This window comes from Corvus brachyrhynchos, unplaced genomic scaffold, assembly GCF_000691975.1.
Source record: "Corvus brachyrhynchos isolate BGI_N302 unplaced genomic scaffold, ASM69197v1 scaffold105, whole genome shotgun sequence".
Classification (NCBI taxonomy): Eukaryota; Metazoa; Chordata; class Aves; order Passeriformes; family Corvidae; genus Corvus; species Corvus brachyrhynchos.
In genome coordinates, this window is record NW_008238452.1 from 439,905 (window position 1) to 458,428 (window position 18,524).

The window sequence follows — 18,524 nt, forward strand, 5'->3', positions numbered from 1 at the left end:
AGGGAAAGATGGTGAGAAACTATTAAATTATTGTACCAAATTAGGAGACAAGAAGAAAAGATGCTACTATAAAACCTACCCAGGCTGTTATGTTATAGGACTGGTTTTTTCCCCTTGAAAGATGTTTGACAGGCTTGTGTCTTTTGTACAACTAAAATACTGCAAATGCAGAGTACTAGTATTGATACTGAAATGCTCAATATCAGATGAATATACTGATTACTACAGGAAAGTTAACTTGGTAGTATGTACTGGTGGGATCTTGAATGGATTTTTTTTAATGCTCTCATAAACAAGATGTAGATCTGTGTCTTTGATCTAATCTCTAAAAAGTCTGTCCTCAAACTGCATGTGTGTTATAGTATACTAATTTTTTACAAAGAAATCCTCTCTCTTCTCCTGTATATACAAAATATCAGAAAAGCAATGGTGATAAACTCTTCAACTGCTCCTGTCTGCAGTGCCAATCCTTTGAACTTCACAACTGGCATTAGATCCTTTTTCTATGCGAAAGAAAAACTTAAACACAGCAGCTGCTTTGCAAGTTGTGATGCTGCATGACTTTCTCACCAGTTTCATTCTGAGACCTGTAGTCCTCTCAATCTGAATAATTTTTTACTTCCATAAGCTATCATATTAACTTTGGAATGATGTTGCTCGGCTCAGCATTGAAATTCATTTCCATAGCCCGTGATGCAGAAATGTGTTTGTGTAGCAGTAACATAAAAATAATGAACTCTGCCTTTTCCTTGCTAATTTCATCATAAAGGACTCCTAACCATCTTAAGAGATGTGTTGCAGTTGCATGCCACAAAAGCCTGCACAGCTGAGGAGATGCTGCAAAACAAAGTAGAACAGGAAGGAAGTCAGAAGTACTTCAATTACGCGAGTGCATGACACTAAGGTGGTGAAAGTAATGTAAAATGCATTAAATGAGGTCAGAGACATGATTTTCTTGAAGCTGCTTGGTGTGTCAGAAGTGTTTTAAAGAACTTTCAGTTTGCCTTTGACATTGCTGCAATAATTTAGACAGAAAAAAACCCCAACTTTTCAGTCCTCATAATTGAATATGGTTTCTGCAGATCTGTGTGAATTCTTCAGTTGGAGGACCTGCATAATGGGAGTCAGAGGAGGACCCTGGTGTCCCTTTTGACAAGCAAACAAGGTATGTCCCGTATAGATGTTTGGATACTTGAAATTCATTATGCATCTCTAAAGGTGATAGCACAAATCATTATTGGTAGCGTATATAGGCTGCAGCCAAACCTTTTAAAGGTCTCCTCTATCAGCATGAAAGGTTAGTGGACTCTTCTGCAGGGTTCTACATCTATCTTTTATGGTGTCAACTGCCACAGAACTGAGAAGGGATAAAAAAGAGGAAATTTCATTAGAGGAAGGGATGGGGTAAGACGGCTGGTGGAGGAAGGTGGGAAAAGTTTCCATTTGTATGCAAGGAAACTTTAGAATGAAAGGGTCACTGCAACCTTTAAAAGGGGATTTTTTTAATAGCTCAGTGGACTCAAAGTTCATGCAGCAAGAGACTTTTCACAGGTGATCTACTGTTCCTGGGCCAGTTTTTATGCAGACTGAGCAAGAGCAGCTCCAGAAGCTGGGCTAGCACATGTGCTTAATATACTCATCTCAGGTCTTGCCAACGCTGGCTTTTTGTCTGCAGTGCCGGGGCTGCTTCAGCATCGGCGCCAGCAGCTGTTGGGCTCCTCTGTTGTCACCAGTAGATACCAGTGCAGTGATGTGGAATCACTACCAAACGCTTCAGACATTGACATGGGCATATCCTTTGTACTTCCCTGGCAGCTGCCCGGGGGCCATAAGTCCACGATGGAAAGGAGGAGGACTTGGCAGTGATTTGAATTGTATGTTGACAGAAGGCACATAAGCAACTATTTATTTCCAGAGTCTTCCTGAGAAGCTCTGAATATATCCTTCCTTCCATGAAAATGTAGCTGATTACGATCTTGAGTCTAGGGAGAGAGGATGCTGAATATTGATGTTTCTAAGTGCCCCCTTTACTGTTTTGCCCTCTTTATCAAAAATAAATGTAATTTAAAATTTAAATTATCACATTAGTGAAACTTTATTAAACTTAATTTGATTTAATTTAAAAGAAAATTGCTAAAAAGTTAAATTAACATAGAAAAAAATGCATAATAAAATATTTAAACTACAGAAGTCCTTAGGGAGAAGCACCACCATAGCGCTTCTTTTCCTTCTCTTCTATCCATCCTTTCCCAAATGACTGTATTGTGCGCACTCAGATTCTTTAAGAAATGATGCACTTGAAAGAGTAACAGACTTTTCCAAATGCCAATAACTGTAAAGACATGCATTTGCAAAATGAAGAAACTGATTTGTAAAGGTTCAATGAGTTCTTCAAAGAACAAATTAAGCTGGTGTTAGTCATTATGTATCATTGCTTATACCCATGGAAGTGGGTGTATCTATCATGCTCCCATTCCTAAATAGGTTTATAGTTAGACATCTAACAGGAGCAGCTGTGAATGCAATATTTACAGTTTAGGTTTTTTGGGGGTGAAAATCTGCACATCACAGACTTTTACAAATGTAAGTCCTTCATCACAATTAGTCATAATGATTATGAAGAGATCTGAATTTTTATGTTGCTCCTGTCCCTGTTGTGAGTTTCTTATGGATAAGCTGATAGCTTCAGTTTTTAAATATGTGAGGCCAGCATTTTTTTGTGCCAATGAGTAACAGAAGTTGTTCTCTGGGAACAGTTACTTTTATCTTTCATGGCTTATAAAGGCTTGATGTGCTATTAACTAATATATTCTTGAGGTGAAAATTTATTTTGCTGTTGTCTAAAGCTTTGAGTATTTTAAAGAAAAATTCTCTTATCTGTCTATTAGAATGAAAAAATGTTTGGTCGGCATTGTGGAATAGATTTTGATTACCAGTTACTTTATAATTGCATTAATATTGTGAAAATTGTTTTAGAGCAGATATAGAGTTCTGCCTTTAAAATCCTGCTTGTAAAAAGAGTGAATCAGTGTAAGGAAAGTCTGGCATGTTTTTGATTAACTGAGCCTATCATTCATTCTCCCTTGATTGGTTTAGGATAATTTGGACCTAGTTTCACCACAGATACAAGATGTACATAAAAGTTCATAACTACGTGTAATAGACTACTTTAGGATTGTGAGTTTACCTTTAATTCTAGATTTTGATGATCTGAATGCTTCTCTGTCCCAAATAAAATTACTTTTAAGCAAAATATAAAGAAATCATACAGCCATTAGTTGAAATATCAAAAAGAGTTGTATTATTTACTAAAATATTTTTCTGTTTTGGTGGTTTTTTTCAATGTCCTTCCTGTTTCATAAATGTTATAAATTTCACTTTAAAGCCACCTAATGATAAAATATTTCTCAGAGGAGAAAGGACAAGCTTTGGGGACTGCAATACTTTAGACCTGTGATTCAGGAGGAGCACAATGTGTTAACTTGAGGACAGGAGTAATTCAAAAGGCATTAAAAAATTCAATAAGGGATGGGTAAGAGTGAGATTCAAAATTTAGAGCATTTTTAATTTCAGTAATATATATATACACATATATATATACATATACATATATATATATATGGTGTTTCTGTTTTCATGTGGCTGATGTAGAAGCCAAAACTTAGTAGGCTTAAATCTTAGCTCTTACTTTTGTACTGAAGTACAGTGTATAGTGCACAGGGCTAAGTTCTTTGCTGGCTCAAAATGAGCAGAGTCCAAAGGCATGGCTTTTCCAAGTCAGTAGAAAGGGAAATCTATGGCATGCCATTCAAAGCTACTTACTGAACTGGTATGTGGGAGAAGGGCAGGAAACTGGATCAGAAGAGCTTACGATGAAGGGATAAGATTTGAATTATTGTCTATGCTGAATGGCAACTATCCAGGATCCCTGGGGATGTCCAGGTGTTGGAACTACAGTATCATTTACTTGTCCATCATCTGCCATTGTCCGGTGGATGCTGCCTCTCTCCTGGTTTCCCCTTCCTTTAAGTAGACGTTTGAATACTTCAATTTGCCACCAGCAGCCTCCTGTGTAATCGTGTGTGGAGATAGGCAGTCTAAACAAGTTCTGCTAGGAAATCCATCTCCCAGCTGAACTGCTGAGCCAATAAAAGACTTGGCTCTCATTTTGTCTATGCTGTTCATTATATGAACACAGTACTGTTCACTTCAATGGAGCCATGAAGGATAATCATTAATTTCCTAGCACAGTATTTCTCCTGAGTTTGGGAAGAAGGAGTAAGAAAAAATTCACACTGATCTGAGACCCAGAGTCAAACATATTCTCATGTAGGAAACAGAAATATTTTTCTTACAATCTTTAATTTTGATCATCTTAACATTAGCTAAGAAGTTCTTAATTTTTTTTCCTTTTGCTTGAAATACAGGATTTTCTGGGTTATTTTGAAAATATTCAAGTGGTTTTTTAGCTTTTAAGTTTTATTTGTCCTCCCTGTCCCAATTACCCTGACAGTAGCATTGAATTCAGTTTATTATTCTCATTTTAGGAGGTTTTCTCATGAGGAATAATTTCAAGGTTTACCAACCACTGTTTATCCCTATATCTATTTCTTTCCTCAAGTGAAACAACTGGTAAGATTTACATGCCAAGAAGACAACTTGAACATAATTGTATCAAAATGTGCCATTTTATCAAGTAAACTAGTTTTAAAACATTTAATCATGTTTAAGAAAATCAGTGTCAAGCATAGTCTATCTTCTAACAAAGATAGATTCTAACAGAAACAAAACCGAATACTATAACTTGCTCATTTATTTTAAGCCATATTACTGTGATAACTGCTCTGCAAGTGGTCTGGGATATAATTTTTGTCCTCAGCAGTCTTAATTGTATGGCTTTCTACTTGGTTCTTAGTGTTTGAACATCACAACATAGATTACCATCAGTTACTGTCTCATTAATGCCTTCTGGTTTGATACAAAGTGATGCTGCCCCGGGGAGTACAGAGGTAGGCCTTGCTTTAGTCGTTTTAGTTATATTTTTAGTTTCTTTAGAGAATTGGTGGATACCAAAATCTTGGCTCTCAAATTGCACACACAAATTGTAACTCTGAGGAAGGAAGGCTGGAACTGAAATGCTTTCCCACAGTCCTGTGCCAAACTGAGGTTTGGCAAAGAAATTAATCTGCAAACACTTTTTTTGTGAAATAATGCTATTCTGAGTCACGGGCTTTCTTATATGGTGCTGGAAAGAGTAGTTTGCTTTTACTTTTTGACATTTTACTTTTCTTAGCAGTGCCTGTATTCTTTTGCCTTTCTTTGTGAGTTTAGAGAAAAAGATACAAACCTCCACTTACAACACGTACAACAAATCAGAACATATCATAGAATCATAGGATGGTTTGAGTTAGAAGGCACCCTAATGACCATCCAGTTCCAACCCCTCTGCCATGGGCAGGGACACCTTCCACTAGGCCATATCACACAGACTAATTTGGAGAAATGTCTCAAGGATGTTTTTTTCATTTGTTTTACTGGAACTGTTTCACTCTATTTCTGCTCTACACTAGTGCTTTAAGAGTGCTCAAAGCATTTTGAGTCCAGAACGGAGAGATCTTTCCTTTCTATGCATCAGCTGCTGCTTGAGGTGTAAATGAGTAAGTTTCAGCCTTGACTACTGACAACTTTTTATGTAGGTATAACTTCATGACTGCAAATTCCTGAAATACAGGGACCAGAAACCATAGTCTTATATTATAAAGAAAAAAGTTTTCCAGCAAAACTGAAAACACGTGCTTGTGATTCTTGGAAAATGTTAAAATAGTGGACAGTACAATTACACATGGAAGTTTTTAGGGGACCTTTTGAAGAAAATTTCAGAGCTCAAATGGAGACTTGAAAAGTTGCAGTCCTTTAACAAAAAAGGCTCAACATATGCATAGAAAAAGAGGTATTCCTTGTTAAACAGAGCAAGAGCAAAGAAATAAATCATTATCTAGTACTACTGTGTAAGTTGCCATTACATTATGCTTCAAGAAATGACAGCAGATGAATGGGAGGAAAAAATTGGAAGAGCTGGAGATGGCAGTCCATAAAAATTGTGCAAGGGAAATGGAGTGATTGAGTAAAAGAACAGGGAAATTATTTCTTCTCTAACCTAATGCATTAAAAGAGAAAAAAAAATCAGAATTGAGACTGGCCTGAGGCTTTTCAGGTGGCATAGCCTGTTTTACCTTTTTTTTCAATCTAGACTTCAAATAATAGTTCAAAATGAATAATTTTAAAATGCTGTACTTCACATTTTAGACTAAGGTGAAAGCAGAGTATGGAATTTCTTGCTGTTATCTTGGCAGCTCTGCTTGTTACAGCTCTTACTGTGTTCTCATGTTAGATGACTATTTTCAGATTGCAAAGTAATGTGGAATGAGGAGATAACTTGCCTTTCACAAAAAAAATTAAGGCAAGAACTTGAAACAAAATTTTAAAACAACGTCTTGAAAATTGAAGGCCATTTCAAAATTGAAAGAAAAAAAGAAAAATATCACGGTAATCTTTCATTAAGTTTTTCAGAATTACAAATAACTTTTTTTTCATTCCTTCCTCTTTCTTTAAGGAAATTAAAGAATAAAATTTGCACTGCTCTTTCAAGTGTATCTTCTTCTGCTTTTTCTTGCAGGTTGAAATTGAAATTACATTGAACAAGATATTTTGTCATGAGCTAGTGGCCTGGATAACCTTAATAAGAAGTGGTACAGTTTAATAGAAATAAATAGTCTTTATTATCCAATCCATCTGTTTGGAGGGAATAGAGGTTGTCATTTCAGTGCAATTCCTACATAAACTAAAAGTGGAAAAAATAAAATGGTGAAACTAACCTAAAGGAACTTAAAGTTCACCTTAGAGAAAATATTTGTCAAAGCAACATCAAAGTCTGCAGTGTCATGAACTGATACTGAGAAAGATTCGTCCTGAGGAAAGGTATTATATATAAGATGTCTTTTCTCCTCCATGTCTTTGAAATACTTTACTTTCGTAAAAGCTAGAGATCCATGTTTCATTTCAGGGATACACAGTCTGATGTCCATCAAAAGTTTCCGTTTTTTAGATTAAAGTGGAAGTTTTGAAACAGGACACCTGTTTATATTTTTTTCAGTGCCTGCATGGCTTTATTTTTCCTTTAGTTCTTAGAATCACAGAATCATTAAGATTGGAAAAGACCTTTAAGATCATCAAGTGCAACTGTCAACCCAGCACCACCACTGTGTTAACCACTAAACAGTGTCCTCAAGTGCCATATCCAAGCATTGTTTGAACATTTCCAGGAATGGCGAATCCACCCCTTCCCTGGGCAGCCTGTGCCAGTGCTTGACAACCCTTTCCATGAAAAAATTTTTCATAATGTCTAATCAAAACTTAGTGCAACTTGAGACCATCCTGTATTTTGGTTATAGGCATTCTGGATCAAGGACCCAGTTTTGTTTCCTGCTTGCACCTTGCCTGGCTAGTGGTGTGCTGCAAAGTGGACTGGTCTCCACGGTGATGAGAGGTCTTCTCTGAGTGCCTGTGTGTAGGATCAGTGTAATTCCAGAAAGCTCTGGAGCAGTGCTAAGAATGGCTTATCTGTTTTTATGGCTTCCAAAGAGACTTTGTGTGTGTGTCTGTGTATTTTTATATATGTATGTGCATGCAGTGTGAAGATGACTAAAAATGTACTTGCATTTTTTTCAGTATGTATATACTCAAGAGAAGGAGGTATAAATGACTGAAAGTGCCCAGGCTTTTGACAGGCTCTTCCTTGTCACCCACCCAACCAGCAGAGGTGAGCAGCAGCCAAGGCACTGTATATCATGTTGTGATACTGGATTAACCTTTGGTGCTCTCTTGTTCGTTCTCAGACACATACAGAAGGGTGTCTACCCGAACACAGGAGAAGAGGAGATGCTTGGTCACAGCTGCAGCTCTTTCTACTTCCACCTTTCCCAAGGGGAAACCCCCTCAGCACTGTCCTACCAGAGTTTGCCTGGATAATGCTTTCCTCTCTGAGCCACCTCTCTGCTACATTTACCTTCTCTCATGTCTTCCTAATGGACAAAATAATTTCCAATTACAATCTCTGAGCCTGGTTGCTTGATTTCCTCAGCAGGTCATGTTTTGGACAGCTTGGGAATACCTGAACTTGCAGCAATCTTAACTAAAGGTGGTTGCCTGTTGAATTCAACAGTTTCAGTGAGTTCCAGTTTCAATCTGAAATGCTGTATTTTGGCTTTACACAGAAGAATTGGTTTATTTTAATGTTCATTAAAGCTAAACTGAGAAAAGGTCTAGGTGGTGTGCTCAGAAGACTAGGGCAATATCAGAGGGAGGAAGGGAATAGGGCAGTACAGGTTTTAGATCTTCATAAAAAATTTAGTTTTTTAAAAATATATTTAAAGTTTTTAAATGCAAGTTTAGAAGTTTCTGTGTACACAAATTCCCTGAAACACATATCCTTCTTTTTGAAATGCATTCTGGCTCATTAGTTTTCTTAATACTTAAATTATTTATTCTGGAAGACTCGTAACTATTTTTTTATTGCTGTGAACAAGTAGATAGTGAAAGATTGCTGGAATTTCATGACCAGTATTGTGTGGCATTTCAGCCTTAATATATTAAATATATATTAAATATATTTAAACACCTGAACTTGCATTAAGTTTTTTGGCTCAATTCCATGACACATTTCTTTTTTTCAGCGTGGCCAAGTTTAGATTTTCAGCCAGAAAGCCAGAAGGCTTTGGAGAACAGTTAAAACTTGTTTCTTGAGATGACTTACTTTGCACAAGTTTGAAAGAGTTTTAAAACCTTTGTGCTTTAACCCAAATCCAGCTCTGAAATTCAAATTTAGCCCATCTAATTGGGATTTGGAACAGACAGGTGAGTTGCTGTCTTTAGCATTTTTATTTAAACATGAAACTATCTTCCCCTTTATCTTGTTTTAGTTAAAATTAGTTCTGAATAAAACATTTTTTACCACATCCTGAGGCTGCATGTTGAAAGAAAGAATAAACTGACCACCATGATTTCCAGTCAGTTTCCTTAGCTGGAGCTGGTCTGTTAGCTTCCAACTCATCAGTGAAAGAAAATGCTCCAAATCTAGAGCATTATTTTAACATTTCCTTTCTTTAATATAAGAAGTATCTTGGCATGACCTGTGCTTACTTCTCCCAGGAAGTCTGTAGCCATGTGATTTACATCTAGACCTGTGAGGCTTCCTAACAGCTGCTGCCTGAAATATGCACAAATAATTTACAGCAGCCTGTGATGACTTGTTGAATGGTGCATTAAACCACCTGAAGAAGTATTTATGCAAGCCAGTAATGTAGAGCATGTTGCCAGCTCTGGTTTTAGGGAAATTATTGTTGTAGTTCCACACATTGCTGTGCCATGTTTTGCACAGTAATTTTAGAGACAGACTTAAAGAAAAGAAGGGTTTTGGTACAGTTAAGTCTTGTGAATATGCTTGCTGAAGGTATCTACCTGGCCCTTTGTCAGTGAACCTCTGTTAAAAATTAATATAGTGAGTACTAGCCTAAATTACTGAAGCTCTTTCTTTTGTTGAAAGTAGGCTTTGCACCATTAGTTCATTTTATCAGATCTATATGACTGCCCAAGGCTGACTGGACTTAGGAGTTAGCTACTACTGAAAGACCAATTGTGTTTGTACAGCTCCATGCCCTGCAGAACGCTGCATCCTTCCCTTCTCTGGAAGGAAGATGGTAATTTTGCAGAATTCTGAACCAAGGTGACTCCTGCTGCCAGTATCTCTAGATCACCTAGAGCAATGTGGAGAGTCTTGTGGCTGAGCATTCAGAGGTAGTATCAATTTCTAAATTTTATCCCTACTTCTAAAAGCCCTCTGTGCCTCTAGAGACTTTATAATCGCTTATCTACCTCGGACTCCACTTACTGCCTTTAGAGTGGTCTTTTCTATTCAAAGGTTTTATAAGATAAGAATTGAGAAAAAGATAAGAAATAGAGAGATGTAAAGGCTTTAATTGGTTGCTGCTTTCTAGTGTTCTGTATTTCAATGTGTATTTATAACTTGTCTCTTCAGTCTCTTAGTACTTACTAAAGAAAATATTTACTCTCCTCCTCCTACTTCCACTCTGTCAGAAAGCCAGGGTATATTCCACAGTCTGGAGATACAGTAATTTGATAAATTGACTGTTTAGCCAATAATACCTACTCTGCAAATGGTTCAAAACATTTGTTGTATCACTACAGAATAAATCAGTGACTGAATACTGGCAAAGAGCTCTGTCTACTGAAGTTGCCATGTTCCCTAACTCTTGGAAACTGCATTGTCTATCGAAATTTGGATAATTCAAGTTGCTGAGTAATCTCACACTATGCACAGGGAGCTGCTAAGAGTGTGATACAGAGGCAATAGCAAGCAATAGAAAGGTGGGGAAATGTCTAAACCTAACCATTAGGAAATGCTGGAATGAGAAGTCAGGGTCCAACTTCTCAGAATACTGTGCCCTGTTGGACTGGAGGTTCCAAAGAAGAAAGTGCCCCTTGGATTCCATGGCAGATTATCCCCCTTCCATGGCAAAAAGAATCATCTGCATCTGTGGCTTAATGCCCCAGTGGAATTTTTATAAATTTCAGTCTTATTTGGTGCAGAATTTAGAAGCTTTTTGCATTCACTAAGAATATCCCAACACCACAGTCTGTGTTGTTCTAGGAACCATCTGCCTTTTTCTAAAGCTGTTTTTAATTTCTAATCAAAGATTAATTATGCCAAGCTTTGGCCATGAAGACTGTGGAGGAGCGGAAGTGCCTACAGTGCTCACTGAAGCCATGGGAAAGTCAGGTACAAGTCAGTGCTGTGATTTATATTTGGGATTCAGCAGCCCGGGGATGCTGAGATAAGCCCTGAAACACCAGGCTAAGGCTGTGAATCTGCTGTGTGCCACCGCCTCTTTGGAGAGGGGAAGTACTTTTCCAAACTTCACTTAACACCTCCCAGATGGTATCTCTCTACCTGCACTCAGCTACCCAGTGCTACCTGCCAGTATTTAACTTAGTGTTGTTCTTTAACTCTTGTCTCTAAAGGATATATCAGTATCCTGTATGTGCCTCCATATCCCAGTTTTGTTCAGATTTCATAGGGAGAGACCTCCCCAGGGTTTTTCTTTTTATTGTATCCAATATTAAAGTCCAGTCTGAGGCTGAACTTCTACTTTAAATTTGGAATCCACAGGTTATGGGAATAAATAAATGTAAATTTAATTCTGATCAGAGCTGAACAGTCAGGTTCCTCTCTGACTGCTTTCTTCATGCAGAGCCGGGGCTGAGCCTTTAGTGTCCATAACAACAACTTTTCCTGCAAATGGTGTCCTAATTCTGTCTAAAACTGTCCTGGGGGACTTTGACAGCTCCTCTGAGTACTTTTGCTATTTCTCTTCATCTGTTCCCCTTTATCCAAAATTCTTTTCATGATGCCAGTCTGTTGGAAATACAGTTTTGATGGGTTATTTGAATACTAGCTCCTGTTTGAGCAATTCCAGCCCTGTTCTTCTAGGGTTACTGCTGAAGCTGTCGAAGTACTCAAAAAATCATTCAAGCTTTTATATACATATTCAGAGGAGATTTTTATCTTTAGAATATTCTATATAGCTCTCTAACACTTCACTGATATGAATCATCTGATCATTGGATTGTTTTTAGCTGAATGGAGAATGTATTTCAATTTCTTTTCCCTCCTTCCCTGTCCCCAAACATTCAGAATTGGAGAAACCCAGTTTCCTTAGATCATGCCCATGGCCTGAGGATTGGGCTGTTTTCTTGGGAGTTAGAAATCAATGTCCCAGAGAGAGGAACTTAAAATTTCAGCAAAATTAGAAGCAGATTCTCCAGTATTCAAAAGGGTTCTTGAAGCACTGGAATTTTAGGACAGCTTTTTTCACCTCCACATTTCCTCCTGGTTTGTGTGTTAAGAAATCCAGTGTGATAAGGTATTTTGCGATCACCTATCACATAGATCTGTACTAGGTGGAGACAAGGTGACAGATGAATCTTACTGCCTCTACCCCTGGAGCTGCAATCATACTAGTCTAGATATCAAGTCTGTTTTTATATCACTTGTGCCAGAAACAGCAACAGCTAAGGAATTGTAAGGCAGCTCATGAAAACTAGCTGTTTTGATGTAGTTGAATCTCAGCAGTACACCTAAAGAGTTCTTTATTTGCCTAAAATTCTCTTGTGATATATCCCAAAAATTACCTCTGGTATTATGCTGGAAATACTTTTTTGGTTTGGGTTTGTTTTTGTTGTTTTTATTAATTGTGTTCCTGTCTGCAGTTTAATGTTAACATTCCTGTGATACCTAGAGAGACATGTTTGGCAGATTTTTTTCAACTTGACATTTAAATCTGATTTCACACATCAGATTGTTTAATATTGTACAGTTACCCAAGAGAAACGATTAGATGTAATTTCATAACTTATTGGAGTAAATTATTATTACCTAGTGTAAATATAGGAGTCGTTTGCTGTCCATAATAGTCTGTAACTGAGAACTTGTGCTTCAGTGGAAAAATAAACATGATTTTCTTTCCTTTTTCTTTAATATTGATGATATCTAAGGTCTCTATCACTATTACCTATGTTTGGAACATAGAGGAAAATATAGTCTCTATTCACCAAGACAAATACAAAAAGGAGATAGAAGAAACTCCAGTTAGGGATGAAATTATTCTCATTTTTGGAATAAGTAATAAGCAAGTGAAGAATATCATCTGCCTAACCATTGTCAAGTTTTTGTAAACATCATGAGAGAGATAATCTTTAAAAGTAGTTTGAAGAGAAGGACAGCTGTTGTTTTGTGACTACTCTGCTGTTGTTGTTGTTGTAAATGCTACAAATGGTAACATCACTGAAAACAGAGATAAAATATATCACTTGGTTGCTCATCCTTTTAATACTTTTCTTCTGTCAAGGCCCAAGTCCCCAAAGTATGCTTTTTGGGGAACATATGTCATCTGCCAAAATCCATTTGAAATCTGAAAGCACAATAATGTTTTCCTTTCCCTTGTTTTTCAAAAGTAAAACATTTACATTTAGGGTGAAATGCTCCTTTTAAATACAGTATGCTCTGAACTGTGACATTAAGTTGTTTGGGTTTTTTTTTCCAAAAAAGTTAATATTTTTAAAATTTGGCTATAAAGGCTGTAATAAAGGTGTATTTTTAAGCAATACAGATTTTTCAAATTACTTGAAAACTAAAATGACTAGAATAGGATCACCAGACCAAGAATTTGAAAAGTGCTTGTGCCTTACAATGAAAGCAAATTCTTAGCAGGGTTTCTGGCTAGTCCCTGCAAGTATGTCATGTCCGTGATAGGACAAGGGGGAAAGGAAAAGAACAAGGGGGAATGGCTTCAAGATGAAAGATGGTATGTTTAGATTAGGTATTGGGAAGAAATTTTTTACTGTGAGGCTAGAGAGGCCCTGGAACAGGTTACCCAGAGAAGTGGTGGATACCCTGTCCCTGGAAGTGTTCCAGGCTGGGTTGGATGGGGCTGTGAGAAACATGGTCTGGTGGAAGCTGTCGCTGCCCATGGCAAGGCGGGGCTGGAACAAGGTGGTCTTTAAGGTCTTTTCCAACTCTGATGATCACATCAAAGTCACTCTTTGCTTTCTGGATGGAAATAAGATGAAATTCCCTGTGGGCAAGCTGCAGTGAAGGCTATGGAAATGCACATTCTGCAACTAGAATAATTCCTAAAATGTTTAAAAAATAGAGTCAATAGTTGCTAATAACAGTTGCATGTTTTGCAAGCCCAGAATGTCTTGGGGCAGAGATACCTGCAGAGCACCAGGGGTACAAAGGAGATACGATTCTGCCAGCTGCCTTAACCACAAGAGAGATGCAACCCAGCTGTCAGCTAATTGTACAATATAAAAATCCTTTTGAGATAACTCACCTGAACAGGTAGCTCAAATAGAGCTCTATTTGTGGCTAGAGTATTCCTGATAAATGAGAACTAGATTTTCTTTTAACCTTCTATTCTTCTGTCTGCACGTAAGACATGCAGTTTTTCTAGAAGACTCCTGTCCTTGGAGTACCTACTTTGCTTTAAGGGCAAAGGCAGAGGTGAAGGGAGCAGATTATAGCTATTCATTGTCAACTACCATTTGTTATCCACTAGCTTCACCAGAAATATCACCCCCAAAACCTCCTTACCTAAGTTTAATTGTGAAAACAATCTTCCTTGTTTTGTCCCAAGCTTGATGTACTTTTGAGGTTATTTACCATTAACTTCAAAAGGATAAAGATTTCACTTGCTCAGATCTGTCCTTTTCAGAAAGATTGTTACATTAAAACATATCCGTGTGTGACTGCCTCTATAAGATACGCATGTGTCCTTTTCAGAAAGCATGTTAAATTAAGACATATCTAGGTATGAATGTGTATGGAATATTGGTATGTAAAGCCTTATACATATGGTAATGTGCTTTATAATACTTTGAGTGAGAGCCTGGTTGTGTGAACCACTTGTGAATATAGGCATAAATTGCTCAGCTGATTATATAAACTGCTTCAAAAAAGGTGTTCAGGCCAAGTGAGAGCACTGACTACTCTCAGTAACTCACAACACCGTTAGGATGCCAGAGATGTAAAAAGTGCCAATACATCCAAGCTGAGAAGAGAAGCTACTCATTTTTCAATGGTTCACTACACTGTCCTGGGGCAGCCAGCATCCCCACTTTCATAGCAGAGCACATGAGCACAGTACAGCACAGAAATGTACAAACCCCTCAAGATGTGGAATTAGGGGGAAGAAAAGGGGAATATTTTTCTGAGATTATCTGCAGGGAGTGAGGTGTCCTGCGACAAGATCAGCCAGTTTGTTTTTATGATGGGACTGAAGTTTTTGATAATTTCAGTAGTCTTCAATTTTGCCTGACCCTGAGCCTCTCAGATGAGCAATAAAAGCAATTCAACATTTAAATTTTATAGATTTGGAGTCCCTCAGCCTGGTTATAGTAATCAGTCTGAACTCATGACTTTGTTTAGCTGAATATTTGTTAAAAACAGATCATTTTAAAGTAGTGGGTATCTTACTGAGTCTTTCAGCAGATAGACTCGTCAGAGCTTTAAGCGCTTCAAATACTTGACATGGTACAAGAATGCCCAGTGCACAAGCTGATGCTGCCCTGCTTTTCACAGTGATTTAAAGTGCCAACATAGGAGCTTATAAAACAAGTTACTGGTACAATAAACAGCATTTTAATCACCTGCTATTCATTTGTTAACTCCAGGATGAAGCTAAACTTCTAAACCACAATATAGGCATTACATACAACTACCTCTGAAATATTTAAGATATCAATGTCTTTAGTTTCCTTATGTTCAGAGTAGTCAGATAATGGAAACAGAGAAACTTGAAATAACAATCTGTTACTTTCTGAGAGCTTCTCTCTATCCTCACTGATGAGATTTACAATGTAGTAATGCTGCAATTTCATCATTATTTTGTAATCTTCTTAAATGAGTGTCTCATGTTAGTGCAGGCAATCACAATAACTACTTGAATAGGATTTGCTGCTGAGCAAAGCTGCTTGTGTTGCAAAAGCAAGTAGAGAAACACACAAGCAAAAAAACCCCATTGTGCAAAGTGTTTACTTTCCCATCAGGTTTACAGTGAGTCTTGAGAAGGGAATTTAGTGATGACTTCACCCATGCTAGCAAGATGTCAGCAAATTGTCAAAGAAGGAAATAATTCTCTAATAGCAGCTTAAGGCAAGTACAAAACCAAAGGAGATTGGTAACGACAACACTTATTTAATGTGGAATGCTGTCATATTTCAGAGTGGAAAAGGAACTTCTCTTGGCTTTGCAATGACTAATGCTCCCATGGTCTCTTAACCTAGGAGAGGACTTGAAGGGGTAGAAGTGTGGTGTCTGGCTGGCAGATGATCCCTCATACTCAAGAGCTGTGTCACAGGGAGCCAGGGTTCTGCACTTTCCCTTCCCTCAGCCGTGGCAGCTGAGGTGATGGAGGCGGAAAGAAGTCACTGCATCAGATTGTGCATATTCACATTTGGACATGGCTGTCTTTAAAAATGAACCAATGGTTCTTTTTTTTTTTTTTTTTTTTTTTAATAAAGTTTCCTCATCCCTGGAAGTGTTCAAAGCCAGGTTGGATGAGGCCCTGAGTGACCTATCTTCTGGGTGACATCCCTACCCAGGGAGGGGAAATTGAAACTAGAAGATCTCTGAGGTCCCTTCCAATCCAAGCCTTTCTGTGATTCTTGGATTAAGGTTGTCTCAAACCCAGCCTTTCACTAAGAATTATTCATTCATGCTACAGTGTACTTATTCCTTGCAGATAAATATCATACGTTTGGTATATGTTTTATCCCATTGAAATCTTTGAGACAATTCATATGGGTAAAGTTATATATATGTGGGTCTGTAGCTACAGAGTCTGAACATGGCATTAGATCACTAAGGTTCACGATTACTAGGCATTAAATACCACAGTCCTAGCTTGATTTTTAAAAGGTTTTTTTCCCCAGAAGAATATAGCAATAGTATCAACACAGGGCTGATGTATCATAGTTCTTAATTTATTTTCCCCTTCCAAGTCAGGATAAGAATCTATTGCTGTTCATTACGTCTTTGCCTGTATGCAACCTGCTTAATTCTGCTTTTGTTCTTTTTTATCAGCGATATTGATCTATGATCTGATGTCCCTGGACTGAGTCAGGATTCAGGCTGTTGACCTGGGGCTAACTGTGCTTCTGGTTTCAGAATTCTTTTTAAAATCTTCCTGGAGGTGTCTCCCATTTAAAAAACCAAGATTGTAGCTGCTGTACGAGTATTAATGTTAATGGCATAGTACTGATTACTCTTCTAGTCTATTTGAATTCCAGATTCCTAACAGCAAATATCTTATCCTCATTTTTATTTGTGCATTTTTGAAGTGGTATGAAGAAAGAGTGAGAACTGTTATAATCCTTATGATCTTCCTTAGAGCCTTATGGATATTCTGTAGCTATTGAAATAATAACCCCTTCCCACTCAAGTCCTACTCAGGTCACAATTCAAAATTTCTTCTTGATAAAGGATTCTTTTGGGGTGCTTGGTATTTTTAAGTCAATGCTTCTTGAGACTTCATTTTAAATTTAATTTTTTGTGTGAAATAAGTAAAATGTTAAAGATAAATGACATGTTTTTCTCCCATTGAAAATACATTCAATTATTGCATCTTGATTTTTATAAATATGGAAATTTGTACTGATTTCAGATAGTAGTTAACATATGCTAATAACTGTGGCATTCAAACATTTTTCTCACAGTATGTTTATCAGACATAATTAATGTTGCAAAATTAATGTTGCATTGGAGCTACAGGGGCTGGATGGTGATTATGTAGCAACATGTGGTGATGGAGCTGGAAATGCAGTTAGTCTGCCTGTGTACCTGTGCAGGCAGGTGCTCTGATGGAACAGTGTTAGGATTTCATCATCACTCCACACTGTCACTTGCTGTCAGGGTCTTTCTAGCACTACAGAAAGCTGATTAACTCCTTTTTGGATAACACAGGATGCACAGCAGTGGCTCTGGAGGTTACATTTTAGCACAGTAAAGCAATAATTTCTTTGAAAGAAACAGGTTTTATTTTCATTTTCAACTCCTGGAAGTAAAATAGAATTTTATTTATACAACCAACTGGCTTCTGTTACTGACAGCAGTTCCTATTAATTCTTCAAAGATACCTTAAGCAACAACTAAAATGAAGGATGATGAAAATTTGCAGGGAGTTTGCTTACTTTGTAGGCAACTTTACTTGCTAAAAAAGTACCTAAAAGGTAAAAAATGTGTGGGCACTTTTCTTTTATAAATGCAGGGACAGGATAAGGTTGTTAGCTAAGGATTTTAGTTATTTGAGGATCATCTCCTGAAAGAATTTTCCTAAATCAAACATAATTTTGCCAGTTAGGAAACACTGTACACTATTACAATATGTACACTTGGAAATACTGGGGGGAAAAAAAAAAAAAGTGCAGTTTTAAAACTAAAGTATCAGAAATCTTGTTACATTTCTAAGCTGGGCACTAAAAGACTTCTTTTTATAAAGGTAGATACAGATACATCGTTAACTGGTCTTAGAGGCTGATTTTCATGTGTTAAAATGCAGCAGCTTTCACAGCTAAATACTGTCACATGGACCTTCTAAAAAAAATATGTAGACACTTAAAGGGGGTGAAAAGTAAGAGGATGTGTGTTTTTTGGGAGAGATGGATATGAGGACACTACATGGGGGAACATGTTACAGGTGATTGCAGCAGATATCTTTGACCACCAACTCTGAACAATACATAGGGGAAGGTAAGGATGTGTTAAGAATGAGATCAATGTATTTTTCAAGCTAGTCAGAGGTGTTCTGTGTTAACCTAGGTCTTGAAGATTTGAATATTACCTGCAAAGGTAGAAGATTATTGAATATTAGTCTTGTTCTGAGCGGATC

At 37.4% G+C, this 18,524-nt stretch overlaps 1 long non-coding RNA gene across 1 annotated transcript in view; it reads left to right on the forward strand.

The window, feature by feature from the left end:
• LOC108447329 overlaps window positions 1–18,524 on the forward strand; it is a 90,120-nt gene that overhangs the window by 3,998 nt on the left and 67,598 nt on the right. The window contains exon 2 of the long non-coding RNA XR_001862846.1: window positions 1,083–1,165. This is a non-coding gene — a long non-coding RNA (uncharacterized LOC108447329). The remainder of the gene's footprint in view (window positions 1–1,082; window positions 1,166–18,524) is intronic.